Raw genomic sequence first — 22,194 nt, 5'->3', positions numbered from 1 at the left:
CTTCCCTGCTTACTTGCTCTCTCTCTATCTCAAAATAAAGAAATAAACATTTAAAAATAAATAAAATAAAATTGATTATAGACATAGAATAAAGTAGAGGTTAAGAAAACATATTTGGAATCCATATCCTGATTTGGTTTAAGAGACAGGAAACCTCACGGTTTATCGTATAGTCCCTGAACTTACTCTTGGGGCCAGGGTATATGGGGTGGCCGTTCATAAAAATAACCAACAGACTCAGAACGAGCCTCCTTTACTTAAATATCATTATTTCCCAAACTTATTATTAAACAGAGGTTCACACTCCATAACGTGTAACAACATATGGGAGATGATAATGCCACTGGCTAAGAGATAACACTTAGCTCTCAATCCTTCTGTGATCCTATTGAATTTGCCTGTTAAATTCTTGGTGTAATTAAAGCAGATAGGAGCATTCATACATTTTGTTGCAAATTGATATGATCTCCTTTGTCTGTGATCTAAGTGAGATTGCCCTGTAGTTTTTAATTTAGCAGGTTAAGAAGCACAATTAAAATATCATGAAAAAGATCATAATCAGAAACCGTCTTTTGGGTTGTCCCTGCCAAGTTGATAAAGGGATCGGTGTATTTAATAATTACCTCCTCTGCTGTACATTTGTTCTATTTGTGGGCTGAAGTGTTAATAAATACCTTGCAGTATTCCAGTGGGAAGGTAGGCTTTCCACCTAATTAATAAAACTCTGAAGAATACCTAGGACATTGAACCATATCTTTCTTATTAGTGCTGCCTGCCTCAAAAGAGAATCCCTGTGTCCTCACCACATTAGTAAATGTCATCTTCCTGGGTTATAAAGAAACCTCTTGAAAAACTGCCAGTTTTCAACAGGAATGAAAACGCAAATTCTTTGATGGCTTTTTTTTTTTCAGAAATAATTCAACCATTGAATTTTAAGTAGTGAAAAATCCTAATCAAGCACAACAGGATTTATTCTGTCGAAGGAACATACCTTAGTAAAAGCTCCAGAATAAAGAAACGCTCATATTGAGATATAATTGGCCTTGAATTAGCCTTTATTTCTAGCTATTGTTTTGCCTGTGGTTCAATTGCTCAAGTACTTTCTAGGCCTTGATCCTAGAAAGCTGAAGCTGAGGTTAGCATGTAGCACCATGGCATGCATGTTTTACCGTTAATTCAGAAGCGCCAAGTTATTTGTGAATATCTTATTCTTATTAAGATTGAATTTAGAAATGAAAAGTTTGAAAACACATTACTGTTTGACTGAGATAGGCAACTTGCTCTTGTGAGTATATACATTTAGTGAATATTTATTTGAGTGCCTGCTGCTCTTTAGAGGGCAGATTGAAGAAGTATTTTCATAATAAAAACATTGTATATATTTCTTAAATCTCAAATTAAGTTAATTGGTCTTCCTTTGCTCTGAAATGGGAAAAGAAGCTGATGCATTTTGAGCACCTTCCATTAAAAATCTATACAATTCACAGTATGATGCTCGTGCTGAGCATGTTGACATGCTTCTCTAAATTCATTTCTTCCAAGTATTTTATAGAGCGCATACTCTGTGAGGCTCTGTGATGTAGCAGTGATCGATCAAAAGTGACAAAAAATACCCAGCTTTGTGGAGTTTAAGCTCTAGGAGAGGAGACAGAAAATGTATAGGAGACATCGTACCTGCAAAGGTCCTGAGGCAGGAATGTGCTTGAATATTCCAGATATAATATGGATGCCCAACTGGTTGGGATAGAATGCACTGGGCATGGAGGAAGGTGGTAGAAAATGGGTGAGAAAGAAGAGAGCCACTGATTCTCATGTGGTTTCAAGTGTATCATTTTATTTAATCATCTGTGCATTAATATCCTCAATAATCAACCATATGAAAATTTTGTACCTTCAAATGAGGTGAGGGACATGCTCTCCTTATTAAAGGTTTATGTAATAACGTGTGAAAAAAATTCATTAAATAGTCAGCAAATTCATTAAATAGTCGGCAAACAAATGTTAGCCTTTATCTCATAGGTGACATGGCTAAAAATGTTTCCTGTTGCCTACAACCTTTGTTATATCTGAGGAGCCACCCCTCCAGAGATTTGAAGTTACACTTTACTTCTGCAATTAAAATGGTTATTCTGATTTCCTAGACTATTTGGAATGTTGGGCTCATATTGTAGGAAATGAGTGTACATATCAAAATCCATTTTTTAAAATTTTTTTTTAACGTTTATTTATTTTTGAGACAGAGAGAGACAGAGCATGAACGGGAGAGGGGCAGAGAGAGAGGGAGACACAGAACTGGAAGCAGGCTCCAGGCTCTGAGCCATCAGCCCAGAGCCCGACGCGGGGCTCCAACTTACGGTCCGCGAGATCGTGACCTGAGCTGAAGTCGGACGCTCAACCGACTGAGCCACCCAGGCGCCCCAAAATCCATTTTGAACATATATCGTGACAACAAGTGTTTGAGTCCCACCATTGTCGGTTAGAGTAATTGCTAAGCAACATGACGTGTCTAATGTAATGATGGAATTTTTCTTCCTAAGGGCTGTCAGCTTTCTCATCTTTTAAATGAGCATTGTGAATAATATAATTTTTAAAACTGCTTCCGGGCTTGTATCCTATGCTCTTATGGACCTCATTTAATAAACACCTGGTAGCATAACCGTACCATGGCATTTAGCTTTCCAAAGTTACCTTGAAACAGTTTTGCTATTAATTGGGCGCCGGGCATGCTAAAGAATTAAACCCAGGAATGTGGAGCAGCAGCTTGGTGTTAAGCTGGGGAATATGATGATAGTTAGGGCCCTTTGAAAAGGTTTTAGCATGTTCTTTTTGGGCTGATGGGTGCATTTGCTGCTTTTTCGCTCTCAAGCTTGTCTAGCTTCTCAGGCTTATCCTGTGTTCCCCTTGAGGAATTACCTAGCTGCCTGAGTCATCTCTAACTGGGCAGCAGCAGTGGGAAATCTTCCCTGTGCTCTGATTTCCAGCCTTTAGGGCAGAAATTGGGGCCAGTAAGGGCTGGGGAGCACAAGTGCCACAGACTCACTATTTCTGCCCTTACCTAGGCTCTGACCACTTTTCCTTCCCACGAGTCATTTATTTTTTTCTTATTTCCTAAACGTGGATTAAGACCAATGAGGTCCTTGACACCATGCAAGCTCTGGGCATACACATACAAAATATTTCCATTAAAAAAATTCTATTTATCACTTAGTGAGGATGCAAAGATGAGTGAGTGCTTTGGCATCGTAGAAGAGGTAGTGACTTCAGTTGTGCCAGTGCAATGTGACCGTGGAAATAGGGGAGAGAGAAGTCGAGAAGGAGCGTCACTCTCCCTAAGCTCATTAAGAGATGCTTATCGAAAAATATTTCAGATATAGATGGATGGTTTCCATTCACCCTGCAGAGAGGAAGGGAAAAGGCATTCCATGCAGAGGCAAAGAACTATCAAGAGCACAGAAGTACTCTATGGTCTGGCCTGTTTGGGGGAAGGGATAGATAATGGTTGGAGCCTCGGAAGAGAACCGTGCGGCATGGTGGTTAAATGACAGGTGCTGGACTCAGATGGCATGGGTGCCAGTCATAACACTAATACTTTCAGCCACGTGACTCTGAGTGGTATCTCAGTCTCTTCCTGTGTAAAATGGGGAAGAGACTAGTATAGGCTCCATACGGATTCAGTGAGAGTTAAATGCTTGTAATGGCCTCACTGCTCTCCTCTACCCAGTCATCTTTTTAAAATGCAAGTCAGATTCTGTTTCCTCTTTGCTCAAAGCCCCCAGTGGCTTCTCATCTCACTCAAAGTAAAAGCTGCAAAAGTTTGCAAAAGTCGCCAAGCCTTTGTGCCGTGCCCATGCCATTAGATGCTGCCGCCCATCTCCCCCTCTTCCTCTGCAGCCACGCTGGCCTCTTTGCAATTCTCTGAACCGTGCAAAGAAGTCCCCTTTCAGCAGGGGTATCTCTGCCATTCCCTCTGCCTGAAACACCCTTCCACAGAGAGATGCGGGGCTTGCACTCTCCCTCCTTCAGATCTCTGCTGCACGGTCCAGCATCAGGGAGGCTTTTCTGGATGGCTTTGCTGAAAACTACACTTCCTTCCCCTCGTCTCTTCCTGGTGCCTGTTTTCTGCCTTAGTTTTGTGGACGTGTTCTCCACTGCACTCCTGTACTGGGAAATGCCTTTGCATTTGTATTTGTTTGTTTTCTCCCCACTCCTCCTGAATGTAAACCCCCAGCGGGCTGGGACTTGGTCTTTTGGGTATCTCTAATGCTTGGCTCATGACAGGCACATGATAAATGGAAGAGCTTAGCATGCTGCCTGGCACATAGTAAGCCCTGAGTGAATTTTATTTATTTTTTTTTCAACATTTTTTATTTATTTTTGGGACAGAGAGAGACAGAGCATGAACGGGGGAGGGGCAGAGAGAGAGGGAGACACAGAATCGGAAACAGGCTCCAGGCTCCGAGCCATCAGCCCAGAGCCTGACGCGGGGCTCGAACTCACGGACTGCGAGATCGTGACCTGGCTGAAGTCGGACGCTTAACCGACTGCGCCACCCAGGCGCCCCGAGTGAATTTTATAAATTGTTACCAGCACCATCATTCTTAACAAGAAATAAAGAAGAATTGACCCCTGGCTTTGAAGGATTCAGGAGACCTCACTGAGAGAGGATCCCTGCTTCATATAGATCCACAAGGGGTCAGATCTTAGTCAGGGAAACCATGAGTTGGGTTCAGGTGGAAGATAATGGAGGGCTGAGGGCTGAGGGCTGAGGGCTTAGGCAGTGGGACTGGAAATACGAGGTCGAACTAAGGGGTGTTTCATAGAAGCAGTTGGACATTGGAGAAGAGTTAAAGAGAACATCAAAATTTCAATTCTATCTTGCTGAGTATTTGATGATGCTTTGGGGAATACATTGGAATGTTTTTTTGGGGGGTACAGGATGAGTTCAATTTTAAACATTTTGACTGTGATACATTTCAATGGGAATGGCCTTCAGGGAGCCAGAAGTAAGGATGCACTTGTAACACAGGTTTGTTATATCCCTAGACATGGGGAGAGCAGCAGAGGGAGAAGAGAAACTGCCAAGGTAGAATTATTGAAAGTATCACATGGAAAGGATTATCACAAAAGAAGGAAAGGAGACCAGGAGAAATATGAGGCACACTGCCAGTGGGGGGTGGGGTGCAGGTGTTTCAGAGAGGAAGAGAGGAGAAGAAGAGCCAAATAGGATTTGAAGGAGGGCAGGCCATTGGATTTGGCAGTGAGGTGATTGTAGGTGGCCATGGTATAACAGAGGGGCTGAGACATGATTCAGGCATCAGCGGATTGCAGACCAATGGTAGCAGACAAATGTGAGTGTGCTACTTGTGGGGATTTTCAATGGTGAGAGGGTGGGGGAAGTGGAGAGATACAGACAGACACACAGACACACAGAGACAGAGAGCTGGCTATTGAGGAGGAACCAGTGTTGGGAGGAAATTTTATGAGAATAGAAGGATGAAGGAATGGAAACTCAGGAAGAGAGATTAAAAGACACAAGAAAGGAAGAGGGGTTGAGCGGGAAATTGATGGAATGAATCTTCAAGGTGGCCAGAGTTGATGGGATTGAGAACATAGTAAAGACCTTCCTGGGGAAGAAAAAGCAATCCCTTTTCTTTACAGACAAGTGGGAGGTATTAGGAATTGGTCCTATTACAGATGAGAAGGCGAAGTAAGTAGGTCAAGGGCATTTATATCTATTATTCTTCATTTCTCAAAAAAGTGGGAGGTGAGATCGCATTGGCAGAATAAAATACGGTCAAGCCTAGAAAGGGATTCAGGCAGGGAGACCATCCATTTGTGTAGGAAAGGTATGTTTCACATCTACGATTTCTCCTGCCCAAAATAAAGAACACCAAAGATAATAGAATGTTCAATCTGGACTGTAGACTGGCCCATCCAGTCAAGCAACCTTGTTCGGTAGATAAGGAAATTGAACGATTCGGTGACTAGCTCAAGGTTACACAGCTAGTTAGTAGCCAACATTGTACGGAAACCAGTTTTTCTCACTCTTAATTTGTACTCTTAGTGAAGTGTTTCAAGCTGTGCTTTCCAGAGACTTAATGCCACTTAAACCAGTAATATATCTTCGTTTATAGGCACCACCCCCTTTATGCACACATATACCTTACCTCCCTGCTCGTCTTCAATCTCAAAATCAGCCTACATGCATCCTGCTACTTTTCTTTCTTGCCCTGCGTGGTCCACTGTCTCAGCTTGCAGTCTGAATTGGATTGACCCTCAGATGGGCTTTTTCTCCTGGATAGCCATGTTGCAGACTGGCTGTCTGGTCATATTCATGAAATGAGCCAGCATGTGGCTGATGCCATCATAAGGACTGAGGGCATTAGCTCTGTGAGTTGCTGCCATATCCCAAAGGCAGAGTTGAACTAGATGCTCCCTGGAGTGTAGCACTTATGGTTGTCAAATGAACCTCCTACGTGGCCCTTTTCCACTTAACTTGATATTTGGAAGGATCTACATAAATGCTTAATTCAAAAAAAAAAAAAAAGAAAAAAGAAAAAAGATGTTGTTGGAAACCTGTCAAGCAAACCCTAATTTTATCAGTTGTTAGGCTACATGAATTCTTACATTCCAAAATGAAAATACTTTTGAGCTACAGATGTTGTAGTTGTATCCGAATATGATTTTAGTTTCCCTGTCTGCGTCGCAGCCTGGGTTTCTGTTCTTAGATTACAGCTTATATTTTTAAATGTCAGGATCTATAAGAAAGATACTCATGAACTATAATCTCATTTGTTTCAGGGTACTTATTGTGAATTGCTGTGCTAGTGGTATGTGTGGGCAAAAAATCCCAGATATCTAGCGTTTTTATTTTTTTTTCCACCTCTGAAATAGATGTTAGGATATCTGAGTAGTTTCTGCCCTTTCAATAATGCACTAAGTACAATGCTCATGGACACACTCACACCCCTTCTTCCTTCTCTCATTTGATTTCGAGATACAGAGAATAAATGAGACGTTCACTTGGGTTTCGCTGTCTTTTATGAAATCCAACCCATTCTGGAATGAATGAGCGAGAGACTCGGGAGGCTGTCTTCGTGGGAGCCAACTGCCTTTCCCAAGTGTCTCATCCTCTCTCTGTCATCCCCAGGCGATGTGCCTGCATTTGTGTGTGTAGATTTATAGTTTATCTTTATCAATGGCTTCATCTGTAGGTAGCTATTATAGCTGCCTCGCCTGGATATTGTTTGGGCCTGATAGATCTGTCTGTAGTTCATCAAAGGGGAGCAGAGTGCCTAAAAGCCATCGGGTCCAGCTGAGGATGAAATACGAGCCATCAGCCTTGGTAATGGCTGTAAAATTTCATAATTACACGGCCTTTATTACATTGCATAATGATCCTGAAGCAGTATGGAACAATTAATTAAGATTTTCAACCGTGGCTCTTTCAGAAATTAAAAGGTGCTCGTAGCTGAGAAATGGGGATCTGTCTTGTCCTAAAAGCATTAGGGATGCTTAAGAAATAACTTTCCTAGGCACTTTTGGTTTTTTTGTTGCTGTTGTTGTTGTTGTGAAGAGGAACATCTTCTAGTTAGAGACCAAGCATCGGTATACCATGGCTATTCTCAGGTTTTTACTCCAACTTCAAAACTGATACTTTAAAAGGCATGGGAGTGAGCATGCTAAGGGTCTATATAACTCCCCAACTTCCCTTTTCTCTTCTTTGAAAAATTCTATGCAGCCTCCCGCTGTAGCCATTTATCACGTTTATGGTTGTTCGTCTCTACACATTAAATAAATGCAGGCTCTGAGATAGGGGGTCAGTTAACTGCCTACTACAGTATACTGACCAAGGAGTTTCTCTCATACACTCTCTCATATCTCGAGGCATTAAAATTCTTTCAAGATCTCTACGGTTTTGACAGTCATCCCCAAAGGAAGACTTTACTGTTTTCATTTATTATCCTGTGAATCCAGCATGTCACATCTAATATATACCTTTTATTTTTTGTTTCCATAATCTCATCTTCCCACCCCATGAAGAGTAATTAAATTTTGTGAGGGCCTGTAAGAGCTGGTAGGAGTTTGCTATTTCTCAATAATAACAGAAGCCAAAGAAAAATATATGATATACATACACGTGTGTCTGCATTTGCGCATGCAAATTATGACCCATTCTTGACTCTGTTTTCCATGTCAGGGAAATTATGATTGAGATGGTTGCATACTATAAAATACTAATGACAAGGTGGTGAAACAAGCCAGCATTTTTATTATGATGACTCCAAGCCATATCCCAGGCTTTCATGCATGTATTTGAGAGGAAGTAGATATGTTTCAAGGAAACATTATCAATGGTACAACGGCGATGAGAAGAAAATTAAAAAAAGAAACCCCTAACATCATTGCGATTTACACAGAACTCCTGCATATTTGTTTACGTCAAGTATTATTGTTTTTAAATTGACAATCATCATATAACGTTTTACGGATCTAAATATTTCATGGGAGACTAAAACTTCCCTTGGGCATCCCCAATAATAAACTTTCAGCAGAAAATTTGGACGGGATTATGTGCTTCAAGGAGGAGCTACTGCTCAGTGTAAATTCTCTTGTTGAGGCATTTAGTCCCTTAATAGGAATTTTCTGATCTGCTGTCATTCTTGTTCACACACCGAGTGTCACTGCCTCTAAAACACTTGTCATTCTTTAATGGAAACAAAATAGTCATTGCAGCCAGAGCCACAATGTCATTCCACTACCCCTTGCTGCGTCGGCAATAGTGAAAATGACAGAGCGGCTCTCAGTAGGGGTAATTAAAATGTAAATATTGATATTTTATTATTTGAAATTACTTTCCAGTGCGGCATTTAATATCTCTCCATCTGTGCGGCTCTGTTTAGCGGTCACTTTAGTGCAGCTCTGGGATAGCGAGCAGCGGCTTGATTCCCGTTATGTCAAAATGCTTGTTGCTGCTTAATTTTGATATCTAATTAAGTGGAAAAGTACAGTCCACACTGTAATCCATGGCATCTTAACCAGCTGCTTGGGTATATTTAGAATTAATCTCCACTATGGAATCATCCTAATGTATGCAATTAAGAGTCTGCCGATGGCTAATTAGGTGTATTAGAATCAGGCAGCTTTTTTTTTTTCCTCCTTTTTTTCCCCCTTTCATTTTGGACTGTTGCAAACGTAAGAGTCTCTCCCTGCAGAGGTGGTCTTAATGCGACTCAAATTGAGTTAGGAAACAGTGCAACTTCCGAATAAGTTCATCCATGGACAGCAGTATTTGCATTGTCCTATGCTTATTTGCGTGAGGCAACCTAATGTAGGAATGTCCAGGATTTCCTGGATCTATTTGCAGGATCTCAGTGACATGAAAGGGACTGGTCACAGCATAGAGGAGAGGTGGGACACAAAGATAAATATACTTTCCAACAGATCAAAGCAGGGAGACTCCCGGGCAGCACTCTGCAAGCCCTTGTTCATTTAGGGAGGAGAGGAATTATAGCGTGAGAGCTTTGCACCGCAGCTACATTTCCCTCCTCCATTCTACTTTTGAATGGAGCACTGTCTCCGAAAGAGTTATGATAAGAGGCACGGTTTGGTTTGTATATTATGTATCCGTGGTAAATACGGCAGGCAGCCTTTTACTACTGATAACGACTCTGCATTCATGAGCTTGGGGAAGTCCAAGAGCTGTGTTGTTCCCTGTTTTTGTTTTAACTTGGCCAGTGATCCAAATTGGGGGCAGTGAAGAGAGGAAGAAGGGAAGGCAGCGAGGAATCGAAGGGGTTGCCTCTATTGTCAATGAGAAGATAACTGGTAGCCTCCCCAGTGGAACGTATGCCAAGCCGTAATGACTTAGCTCTGCTTGAGCCAGCAAACACCAGCCGTGAACTTGGGAGTAAATATTCGTAAACAGATCTTCATTAGCCACAGAGAAAAATAGTGTGGGAGCCTGACTTTAAACCGAACTCTTGGGGCTAGAAATTCAGAGAAGCTGTTTTCTCATGCTGTCCGGAGCACAAATTATGCTCGGGTCTTTTAAGCATAGATAGTGAGGATTTCTAATATTATTTGAATGTGGAGTTTCAGGGTCAGCATGCTATAATTTCGTATCTGTGACATGCATCTCATGGATAACATATTTCTCCTATGTTCTTTCATGAATACATATGACACTTTGTTTTTAATGGCCTGTGTTGTAAATCCTTTAACTTGTGTTTATGCAGAAGAACCTCCTGATTTTTTTTCCTGCCTCTCTTCCTTCTGGGGCGTATGTTGGAGACTCCCTGAGTTATAGTGTCTTTCTGTTTTGAGAAAAGCAAGAAAAGCACACGTGAAGGACTTTTTTTTTCTGCTTTTCCTGTAACTAGTAAAAGTGAGAGAAAGGGAGATATTAATGTTAACTCCACAAATACCATTTTTTTAAATAATTAGTGCTCTCATTAAAATTTGTGTTTCTGTATCAAGGGGCCAATTAGGAAAATCTGAGAAGATTTGAAGGTATGTCATTTAAAATTAATATAGAAATTGTAAGTGATTTTTTTCTCTTAGAGCTCTCATCCAGAATCAGCTCTTGGTCATTTCACTGAAAGCACACAAGATGATCACAACTTTTTTTTTTTTTTTTTTTGTAATTGGTAGCTGACATAACATTTTCAAATTTTAGGTGAGCTCATGAAATCACCCAGGTCGTCATGCTGCAAACATTATTCTGTGTCTTAACCTGTGTGTGGTCATGGCTTTCAAAAATGGGAAAATAATAAAAAGAAAAGATAACCTGAGCTTTCAAGTCTGCAGCTCTGCCTTCATTAATGCGAGTGGATGGACTGGGAAAAACTCTCACCTTTTGTAGATGGGCAGCATTTAATCCCAAATCAGACTGGAGTGGAGCAAGCACTTCTCTCTTTCTCCTCATTTTCTCTTCTGTGCTCACTTAAGAAAAAAATAGATATACACACATATAGATATAGATTCTTTAATTTTTCAATATCAGAATAGTATTTTGGGTCACATATAACAGAAATAAAGCAGCCATGGCTAAATTGCTATTCATAGATTTCTTTTAATGGTTGAATGTTCCCAAGAGAAGCAGTTCCTCATAAGTAAGTAAGTAAATAAATAAATAAATAAATAAATACATAAATAAATAAATAACTAGCTAGCTTTTAAATGTTATGTGTGGGCAAAAGAAACATTCACAAAAATTCATTTTTAATTTAAAATACAATTTAGGTCAAACACAGTACAAAATCAAATATTAGAAATTATGAAGGAAAGTAAACCATGCCAAGAATTTGTGGTTTAAGAAAAAGTTAGCCAGAAGTTACAGTTTATGGTTGTTTTCCAGCTGTTCTAAAGAGTATTAGAGGCACATTGATCTCTTGCCGAAGTCTGGCAAATGACGTGCTTTATTAATAACTTATTGGTCAGTTTATTAAAATGTTGGATGGTGAAAAAACATGTTATCTGGTCCTAAAATTTATGTTATCAAAATTCATCTTCTTGTGTTTCTCCCTGTATTTGTATTTTAATTGAAACCTATCCTCTTCAGGGACACCTGGGTGGCTCAGTTGGTTGAGCGTCCGACTTTGGCTCGGGTCGTGATCTCACGGTTCGTGGGTTCGAGCCCTGTGTCGGTCTCTGTGCTGACATCTCAGAGCCTGGAGCCTGCTTTGGATACTGTGTCTCCCTCTCTCTCTGCTCCTCCTCCACTCACGCTCTTTCTCTCTCTCAAAAATAAATAAACATAAAAAGATTTAAAAAAAAGAAAATCTATCATCTCCAACAGAGATAATCTGTTTGGCCGTAAGTCAAAATTCTCAGCTTAAATATGTACAAAAAATGGGGGGGAAGGAAATGTTCATATAAAAATCATGAGAACTTACTACCTGACTGATTAAAAATACTTTCGGCCCCCTGCTTGATTTCCTTAAGGTCCACCCTGACTTCTTAGAGAGAGACTTAAATGGAGCCTGCTTTACTTGCCTGGAATATTTGCATAGGACTGCGCCCAGCTATGCTTGTTCCTAAGGCAGGTGGAAATGGTTCTTTTTCAAACTTATTACATAGGAGTGGATATGCAAACCAGGTTGATAAACCTGAAACATGTCTAAACGGCATTTAAATTACATTAACACCTACTTGTACAGACACAGTTGAAAGGTCATGACCGACAAGTACCATCTTCCCTGTAAATGTCTAATTTGCTGCTTTAAAACGGGAAGGCACCTTACTCCCTTGGTGCTGCCCAGTGGCTGTCGTGTTGCAAGTATTTCTGACAAGTGAGTGTTTACTTAGTGAGAATCCATTGTTCTAAAATGGACTGAGAGGGAGATTTCATATGAATGCATTTTTATTGCATTGTCTTCTCTTGGCTGTTCTTGATTCAGGGAACGGAAACCCATAAAAAGGAAGCCCAAGATTTCTCAATCTCTCGGCCATTTTTTTAAAGTGTGGAAAGTGCCTGTATTCGGGTTTTATAAAAACTGGTTTTGAAATCTCTGAAGAATTTGTTTAAAAAGTAGGTATACAGATTTTTTATTCCTGCAAACAGAAAGAAGCACTGAACATTTGTTTTCATTCCTGACTAACTAGGCTAGGATTTCAGAGGTTTAGTAGTCTAGCTACAGAAGATAAATTTACACATTGTTAAGATCCTTATACAAAGAAGATAAAGTAGAGAAATTAAGATTAAGTAGAGAAATACTTGTAAATAACAAAAGTCATTGTGACATTATCATGGAGTCTGTTGTGAATGGCTGTTTATAAATATAAGAGAAAGCAGTTAGGCCTTATGATCAAAAAGTCAACTTTAATTATAAATTGAAAAGGAGGGGTGCCTGGATGGCTCAGTCAGTTAAGCGTCCTACTTTGGCTCAGGTCATGATCTCACTGCTTGTGGGTTCGAGCTCCGCGTTGGGCTCTGTGCTGACAGCTCAGAGCCTGGAACCTGCTTCGGATCCCGTGTCTCCCCCTCTCTGCCCCTCCCCACTCACACTCTGTCTCACCCTCTCTCAAAAGTAAACATTACAAAAATTAAAATAAAAAGAAACTAGCTGAGGTTTAGAACAAGACCTTATCAGAGTTTAAATGGCTCCAAAGAAAATCCTATACACTCTTGGCACTTATAAGCAAAGAGCTTTACATATATTCAGTGCCTTAATAAACCCTTCTAGAAATATGAAAAGCAATTAGGCTACATTTTGTTGCATATTCAGGTTTTCTTTCTGGGGGAGGGAGCTGATATCTGAAATACTACCTTCACTTCTAGTGTCCCATTCTTTGTGAAAGCCATTCAGTGAGTTGTGATTCATTAGTTGATTTGGCACAAATTTATTGAGCACCTGCTACGTGGCTGGTGCTGTTGCAGGTGTCAGGATTACAGCAAGGAACAAGGAAGAGGAGGGCTCCACTATCGAGAACTCCAAAAACATGGCAGCCCACTGGGAAAGATCTGTCTGTCAGGTGGCACATCATCACATTCACTCCTTTACTTGTTTAGGGCTTTAACCTGGAGCTCCACTTTCATATTTTACAGCTGGAAACTATGCCCGTGGATGCTACATAGGAACAATATAATTATAATGGCAGTAGGAATGGAAAAGAATGAATGTATCCACTTGATTTCAGAAATATGAAAAGGAAGGCTTGGTGATAGAACATTGAAAGGCTGGGAGTGAGACAGCAGACAGATGGTGGTGATGCTGTTAAGTTCGGAAGTAGGAGAGCTACAGGGTGGGGAAAATGAGCTCACTTTTCGCCCTGCTATGCCATCTACAGAGGAGTTACCAGAAGACGAGTTTTCAGGAAATGTGGCAGGAAAGGGATAAAAGGGCCAAACAGTGAAAGAAATTCCATTTTGTGCCGGTGGGTTTCAGTTTTTTGTCCACTGGGGAAGTTGAAGCCAAGAAAGCATCTTGGCCAATGGATGGCATGCTTAGAGTTCATATTTAAAAATAATGCTGGAATAGCCATGGGTAAGATGGAAGAAGGAAATACCAGATAAGAATTTTGGTATCCCTTTATTCCAAAAGAGATGATGGAGATCTGAACCAAAACTGTGGGGAGTAAGGGAGGAGAGAAATTGATGACACATTGAGGACGATGTGTACAACCAACACCAATCTTTCCTCCTTTACATATCCGTACACTTTGATCATTTCTTATGGTACCTACCTACTTTTCCTCATTGTATTCTAATTTACTTTTGCTGGACTGTAACATCTTACAGGGTACGCATTATATTGTACTCATCTTGTATATCCTAATGGGTCGAAGCATAGTGCTTCACTTCTCATAGATGCATTAAATGTCAATTGGTTTTAATTTTGTTACACAACTGCAGCAAAATTCATTGGAAACTGAATAATGTACATCTGGACCAAACCTTTAGGGACATGTGTTTCTACTTCCCTACTTTACCAATGAAAAGGCAGGAACCAGAGAAGTTGACTCCTTCCCCAGAGTCACACAGTCACTTGGTGGGACAGGTGGCACCCAGTGCTAGGTTTATTTACTCTCGGTCCAATGGTCTTTATCTGAGGTGCTCACCATTACCCACACACCCTTGTGCTTCATGTCAGTCGTTCTCGCTGCATACTCCGAATCACTCGGCATTGGAACTGGAAGCTTCTTCAAAGATGTCTGGTCCCTATTTCGCATATGTCCATATTTCACAGATGAGAAGTCAGCTATGGGTCTGTGTCAGTTTGCTGGGGCTGCTATAACAAAGTGCCACAAATGAGACGGCTTCCAACGGAAATTTATTGTCACTCAATTCTGAAGACTAGAAGTCTGAGATCAAAGTGTTGGGAGGGTTGGTTCCTTCTGAGAGTGGTGAGGGAGAATCTGTTCCATCCCTTTCTCTTGGCTTCTGGTGGCCAAGCGTCTGTTGGCTTGTAAATGGCATTCTCTCTGTGTACTTTCACATCATTTTCCTTCCGTTTGTGTATGTCTCTCCCTAAATTTCGCCCTTTTTAATGAAACTACAGTCAGATTAGGACCCACCCTCATGACCTCATTTTAACTTGACTATCTACAAAGACCCTATCTTTGTAGGTCACATTCACAGGTACTGAGAGAATTATAACCTCTTTTTTGGAGGGATACAAATCAACCCACAACAGGAGTCAAGTTAGCACTATTGGTTGGAGTGTGGATAGAAGTAGAACCTAGATCTCCAGACCTCAATGTCACTGCTCCCCACTCTCGCCTCTTTCATCATATATCCCTCAATGGCAGGCAACCTTTAGCTTTTGAATGTTTGACATTACTTATTTCCTACAAATTCTTTAAAAGTCTTTGGAAATGTCTGTCAGCCTACACATCCTCAAAGTTCAGATAGAGGCAGTATGCCTTTATTTTCAAGGCTTGATTTTTAAGTCAAGTGTTAGACCAAATTTGATGAGAACTTGGGAATTTCCTGAAGACAGTTCCCGCACATCTGACGCCCAGGCTGGGTTGATATTCCTTGGACTATGGGTCAGGTCCCCATTAGCACCCTGTGGTATTTCCTGACCAGCCCCAACAGTGATTGGGTAGAGCCAGTCAGATTCAGGCACTGGATCTTTTTCTTTCAAACCAGAAATGTGGCTTCAAAATGAGCTTTTTCCTACTCCACGTCCATCTACTCCCAAAGTAAGACTGAAAACTAAGGTTTTTTTTTTTTAGAGTCCTACATTATATGGCACTGCCTTCCTTTTTTCTCAATGGTCAAACAAAATGTAGTCACATCAAAAAGGAAACTCTCCAGGCAGAGCTGTCTTGTTTTCAACTAGCACAAAATAAAGGTTGTGGGAAAAGAAAGCCATTAGGTATCCCTCCTTTAAAGCAGCTCAGCCTATACCTTTCTCTGTGCCTTCTGACAATTTTTCTTTCTTCTTGGCTTAGATGAAAGGATGGGAGAAGTAAAGTTGAGGTCAAGTAAAAGGGAGTTTGGGGAAAGCTAAAGGAACATTTGTAATCATTCAGCAGTGGTAGGTAAGTGGAATTTCCAAAGAGGAACTGCACACTTCATCTAGATAGTCTCCGTATTCCTATTTTACATCATCTGCCCCAAATCTAGTTCTTTTTTTCTTTTTCCTCTCAAAGCAGGTTGGCAGCTGTCACCCTCCCACACTCACAGAAACAAACAAACAAAAAAAAACCCTTGTTACCATTTTCAGGCTTTTCTGAGTAGCCCCTTGGGAATATCTTTCTTTCGCTGCTATTATAATTTTAATTTTTTTAGCAAGCTGGATTTGGAAACAAGAAGCAATTACTAAAGAAGGCATTTCACCAGGGCCATGGGAGCATGGTTTTAATTTCTGTGCCCATGAGTGGGCTAATTGAAAATTCATTTGGCTGTTTGCATAATCAGCATGAGTGGTCAGTGGCCAGTTGTACCTGGAAACTCAGTTAACAGTGATAATTCCATCTTGGACCAGTAGATAGTGCCTTTATGATTCTATTCTACCGTCCTTTAATTTATCATCACCACCTAGACCATTTACTAAGTTTTATGGATGCTGGTCAAGTTTGCCACGTAGAATTTTTGAATCTGAATTCTGTCTTGCAAGATTTCCACATTTTTCCTATGAAACCACTATTTTAAAATAATGGTTTCATAAAATCTCTGTGAATCATACTTGAAGTATAAAAACAGAACTGAAGAAACAGAAAGAACTAAAAGAAACAGATTTATTATGGAATCAACAAATGTTGAAAGCTGATCAAATTACCAGAAGGAGAGCTGTCCCATTATTGTTAGTTACTGTTGTTTTTTACCCAAACTAATTGAGATTGAGCCTGAATTAATGAAATCTGGTTTATGGTCCAACTAAAAGAATAAAGATTCAAAGGATAATATTGGAGGTATTGTATCTAATGCTTAGGTACTAATATAATAGATAATAATTACCATCTATTACAAAGAAAAAATTTTAAATAAAATGCTTCTGATAGCACCAGGTAAAGATTCCAGCTTTCACTTTAGCACATGACCATCTGTAGTTGGCTTAACTGTAGCCGCTACTGAGTGCCAGCCCATAAAGTCCATTTCTGTAAAAATCAAAATAGAAAAAAGATCTTTATATATTTATATACATTAATTTTATATGTTATATATACATATATATACACCCTGCATATATATATATATATATATATATATATATATATATATATATGTATATGTTACATATATATATGTTGTGTGTGTGTGTATATATGTATATGTATACATATATATGTATATATATGTATACACACACACACACACACACACACACACATATACATACACCCTGCAACCCCAGAGCTGTGTGTTTTGTGAATTATACAGCAAGTGGTATGTCTGCTCATATGTGAAGTAGCAACTGGCTTAAACGTAAAGTTTAGCTCTAACAAGGTCTCCTGGTAGGCAAGATCAGATCTTAGTGCCATTGTGATTCTTGTCTCCCCTAGTTCCTGTAAACAGTAGGTTCATTTGTATGAGAGAGAAAGAATCTAGCTCATGCCACACTGCTCGCTCACCTTCTCTCCATGAATTTCGTTTGCGATCTCCGTGAGTCATTATGGCATCATTACAATTCTAGCATGATATGCTATTCGTTGAAAGATGTCAATGTTTTGCGGAACAGAGACACTACAGTTCAAAAACTGTGAGCGGGCAAATCAATGCCATGATTAACTGATATTAACGGACACCCTGAAGATTTAAAATGCTTGCTCTCTGTTTCAAGGAAGCAGCCGAGAAGAAAATGCCTAGCAGGGGTTAAAACCAGATGCCTGCACTGAAGCCTATTTCTGTCAACACTCCGTTCAGGAAATAAACATTTATGCTTTCTGAAATGAAAGTGTATTTTTGAAGACTAGCCGTCAGATATTTTTTGCCCTTCACACTTTCAAATGCTTAGCCTTTTCTGAAAGTTGACTGCAAAGTGCATCAGTTTGCCAGGCTAAAAAAAAAAAAGTGCTTGACAAGTGCCCATGGCACCACTGTCATCCTCCGAAGTTTCTAGTAGAAGAAGGCAAGAGGGCTGGCACAGAACATACTTTCTTCAAGCCTATTACTTCAGGGGTACCTGCCTCTTGAGAAGCTTTTCAATCCTTCCAAGTGATGTTATTCCCAACTGTCATCTGGTTTATTTGGAGCACACTGTATTGCAGATAAACATGCTATTTAACTGCGGGTCAAGGTAGAGAGTCATTCTGCTAGCAAAATGCCTGAGATACATTAAATGGCACTGACTCCGGGACAGAGATGAAGAGAGATCCCAGTTGTCAGCGATAGGCATGGAATGGGCCGGAGCCGGGGAGGAAAAAAAAAAAATGCACCATGGTATCAGTGTGTTTTAAAAAGCTGTAATATGGCTGAACACTTAAAACTATAAGCTGTCACACACCAAAGATTAAGATCCCAGGACGCACAAAACACGAGGTTCACACAACACGACTGCAAAGCATATTTTATTTCACTTGGGAGAGAGGTTTCTCTCCAAAGGTATCTGAATCCTATAGGTGATGAGAACCTCTAATTTGTAGCCCAGTAGCTATAAAACCCCACTAAATGCCGGGTGAAGGTGCACACAAGTAATTATCATTGGGACACAAGCGTGTGTGTGCCCAGAGAGCAGTAAGAGTGTGTTTTTAAAAAATTCCTTAAACTCAGTTTAGTTAGATCTTGGACATTTAGGTTTTGATACTTTGCTCAGGTCCACTGGTAAAAATGTTATCCAGATATGCTTATATTTGTAATGTGTCTTAAGCTATCACTCCTAAGGGGCAGTAGAAGGAACTTTGTGGAATTAAAAGCTAATGTCTGTGATGTATGCAGCCTCCTTAGTGAGCAGGTGAGCACGATAATCTCATAACAAGGCCGTTTCACTGCCACGCAGGCATCTGGGCAGAAGCGACCTTTGCAACAGCTTCCAGATTGCAGAAGTGTGGTAGGAAAGGGTTAAAAGTGTTGCGATTCAGTTATTTCTAGAGCAAGAAGGGATACAAGTCCGGACTTTTATTTATACTCTGTAAAGCATGGATTGTCCTTTTTCCTACCGTTTTGCAAAATTACACCTCCTTTAATCAGCTGAAATAGATTTGAGGATATCAGGCAAGCAAACTTGTCAAACCTATATTCATCGTCACCTATATTCATCGTCACCTCCTCCCTCACCAAAAAAATAAATAAATAAAATGAGAGAGATCATCTTTTTCTTTACCCTTTTTCTTCTTTTTATTTCATCAAGAAGTGAAAGAAAAAAGTTAAGTTTACAGGAAAGATACACACACACGTACACACACAGAGCCATCGACAGAGAGCAAACAAATTGCAGGGTCCACTTTAAAAAATGAAATTTTATTGTTTTTTGCTTAATTAAACCCCAAAGAAATGTGTGAAACGTTGTTATGGCTGAAAATTGTTAATTTGTAAATCACAGGGACAAAAGGGCCCCTGTGCAACTTTAAAGTTTCCGTGCACGTAAATGTCGATAGTGTGCCTTCTCCATCATCAGCACTAAATTCACATTGATGCCTCTTTTCTTCTCCGTATTGATCCTTCCATGAGAACGTAGATTTGTATCTGTTAATTAATGCGTCCTGAAACAGCGTTTGTATTAATCAGGCAGATAAGAAAAATTGGATGCCTGCATCCTCCTGACAACCGTAAAAGTGCTGGCCCTGATAAAATCGTGGCTGGACCTCAATAAAAAAGTTCCTCCTTCCACTCAATAAACTAATCATCCTGCTTTTAATTATTCGGCAGAAAGATGTGTGGAGATTGGAGAATGTGTAAATCTATTTACTAACAGCAGTGTCGGGAGGGAGAATAGGGCTGTCACAGGAAGGTGCTGCGGGCTACGCGCTCTGTCCGTCTGCCGCTGCAGAAAAACTGCTGCTTGGGAGCCTGAAAAGGAACAAGAAAACTAAGGCAAAGGGAAAACAGCCATCCCTTTTGGCTCGTAACTTTCTGGATGAGCATTTATTTCTTCGTCTATTTCATGTACAAAGGAAATCGTACTGTTCCCTTTTCTTGAGCGAGATATTTGGATTTGCATTGCATGTTTTTTTCCTGGAGGGGGAACAGAAAAAACAGCAATAGTGTTTGTTTGTTGTTAGTGTAACGTTCTTAAGATCAGAAGCAAATGGAGCCTAACCTACTCAGGCGAGGCCATTATTTTACTCTTTTGACTGTTTGAAATGTTACCAATTGTTGTATCTTTATAGGAATTTATTTTTAATAAATGTGTTAATTATGCTGACCAAAACAAAAGGCACGGAAAAAGAGAAAGAAAGATTGACACAGCCAGCTCAAAAGAAGCTCTGTCACGTAATGTGTAAACAGCTTGGTAAACAATGAAAGAAATGCTTTTTGCACACGTCTGAAGACCATCCTTGACAAAAGCTGGACTGATCCTTCTTGATGATCTTCTTAAATACTTCTAGTTAATGGTGCCAAATGGCAAACCACTGGTTTTCACCAACAGGCCAGGAAATCACTTTCTTTTCCTTGTTGTGCAGTAGTTTCTTATATCACACGGGACATGAACAGTTTGATACGAATAAAAAATGGAACAACAGTGATGAGCATGAGCAGGAGCCTAAGTAGACTGGGCGGTAGTGGGTATTTATGAGGAAAAAATAGATTTCATAAGTTGCATTATTAAAATTTTCTCCTATAGAATTATTGGTGGCAAGATCTTAAATCATAGTCCCGTGTCCTCAAAAACCACAGAGGTGGTCGATCGCTCTTGGAATTCCTGGGCATAATTTTGGAAATGAAAGTGAAGATTTAAGAAATATTTCTTTTTTTAGGACGCTTGGAAAAAGTAGGTGGCTGATCATCAGGTATCACCAAGACTTCCTTTTATTTTTATTTATTTACTTATTTATTTTGAAAGGGACTTCGTTTGGAATCCAGACCTAGTCCGTCTGAGATCTAAATAGACATTTTAACTCCTAACTAGGTTTAAAGGCACTACGTCTGCTTTCCCTATTGAACCACATTTTCTTTTAAAATCTGTTTGCATGTTTTCTTAAGCTCAGAAGGAACTGTAAGCATGTATGTGTGTTGTGCGTGAATGCAGACCAGATTGTTACGGAAGAACTAAAGCAGTCATATAGGTAGTTCGATAGTTAAGAAAAAAGTAATATTTGATATGGCTGCATTTATTGAACCTATGTTATAAATTAGTATTTTGCTGGGTTTTATATTGTATTTCCCAAAAATAAAAATTGAGGTTCAGGTGAATTGTCTTGCTCATGGCGAAAGACACAGTAGCTGAGTGGGTCCAATATTTAAATTCAGGATCTGGCTCTGCCTGTATGCTATCCATGGAACCCCATTGCTTCCACAGTTAACTTTTTAAATAGCTGGATCCTAATAAGAATAAACTCGGCCTTTTTGATTTGGTGAGGAGGCCAGGCTGCTAAGTAGTCTTCTCTCTCTCTCTCTCTCTCTCTTCCTTTTTAAAGAATGTTTTCTTTTTTCTTTTTTCTTTCCTTTTTTATTTGTTTTGAAAGAAGAAGAGTGAGTGTGGTAGCAGGGGAGGGGCAGAGAGAGGGAGAGAGAGAATCCCAAGCAGGCTCCACACTGTCAGTGTAGATCCCGATATGGGGCTCAAGCTCAAGAACTGTGAGATTGTAACCTCAGCCAAAATCAAGAGTCAGATGCTCACCTGAGACACCCAGGCTCCCCTTCGACTCTCTTTTATACCAATAATCACCATTTTAAGAGGACTTCATGCTAAATATCCGTGGGTGCAAAATATCAAATTAAGAAGTCTCTTTCAGGTATCAGAATACCCATTATTCACTGAACGTCTGACTATTAGAGAGAAATGTTTCCAAATTGCACTCTAGAGTGTGAGTCTAAACGTTTGTTTTCCTTTATTTTGGGACTCTTTTTTTTTTAACTTTTATGTTGTTTATCAGTAGTAGTTTTTAGAGATGAAGTAGATGAAAACCTGACTTCCTGTAAGACATATATAAAAACTCCAGCCAGAAATTTGAGTATATTTAAAGACTACATATTATTTTCTCTTGAAATGAAAGAAACAAAACTACTTTTATGTTCTAGTCTCCTCAACTGTGTCCATAAAACTTATAAAAAGCACCAACAAGTTGAACTGGTTTATGACTTTTACTTTGCCATTTGCAAAATGATCAGGGAAAAATGTAAGAGCATCTAATCAAAGCTCAGCA

At 39.9% G+C, this 22,194-nt stretch overlaps 1 protein-coding gene across 20 annotated transcripts in view; it reads left to right on the top strand.

The window, feature by feature from the left end:
- The window catches only part of ESRRG (estrogen related receptor gamma), a 630,244-nt gene that overhangs the window by 590,506 nt on the left and 17,544 nt on the right, over positions 1–22,194 (top strand). The window lies entirely within an intron of this gene.

This window comes from Neofelis nebulosa, chromosome 15, assembly GCF_028018385.1.
Source record: "Neofelis nebulosa isolate mNeoNeb1 chromosome 15, mNeoNeb1.pri, whole genome shotgun sequence".
Lineage (NCBI taxonomy): Eukaryota > Metazoa > Chordata > Mammalia > Carnivora > Felidae > Neofelis > Neofelis nebulosa.
This window is presented reverse-complemented; position numbering and strand designations above follow the sequence as displayed.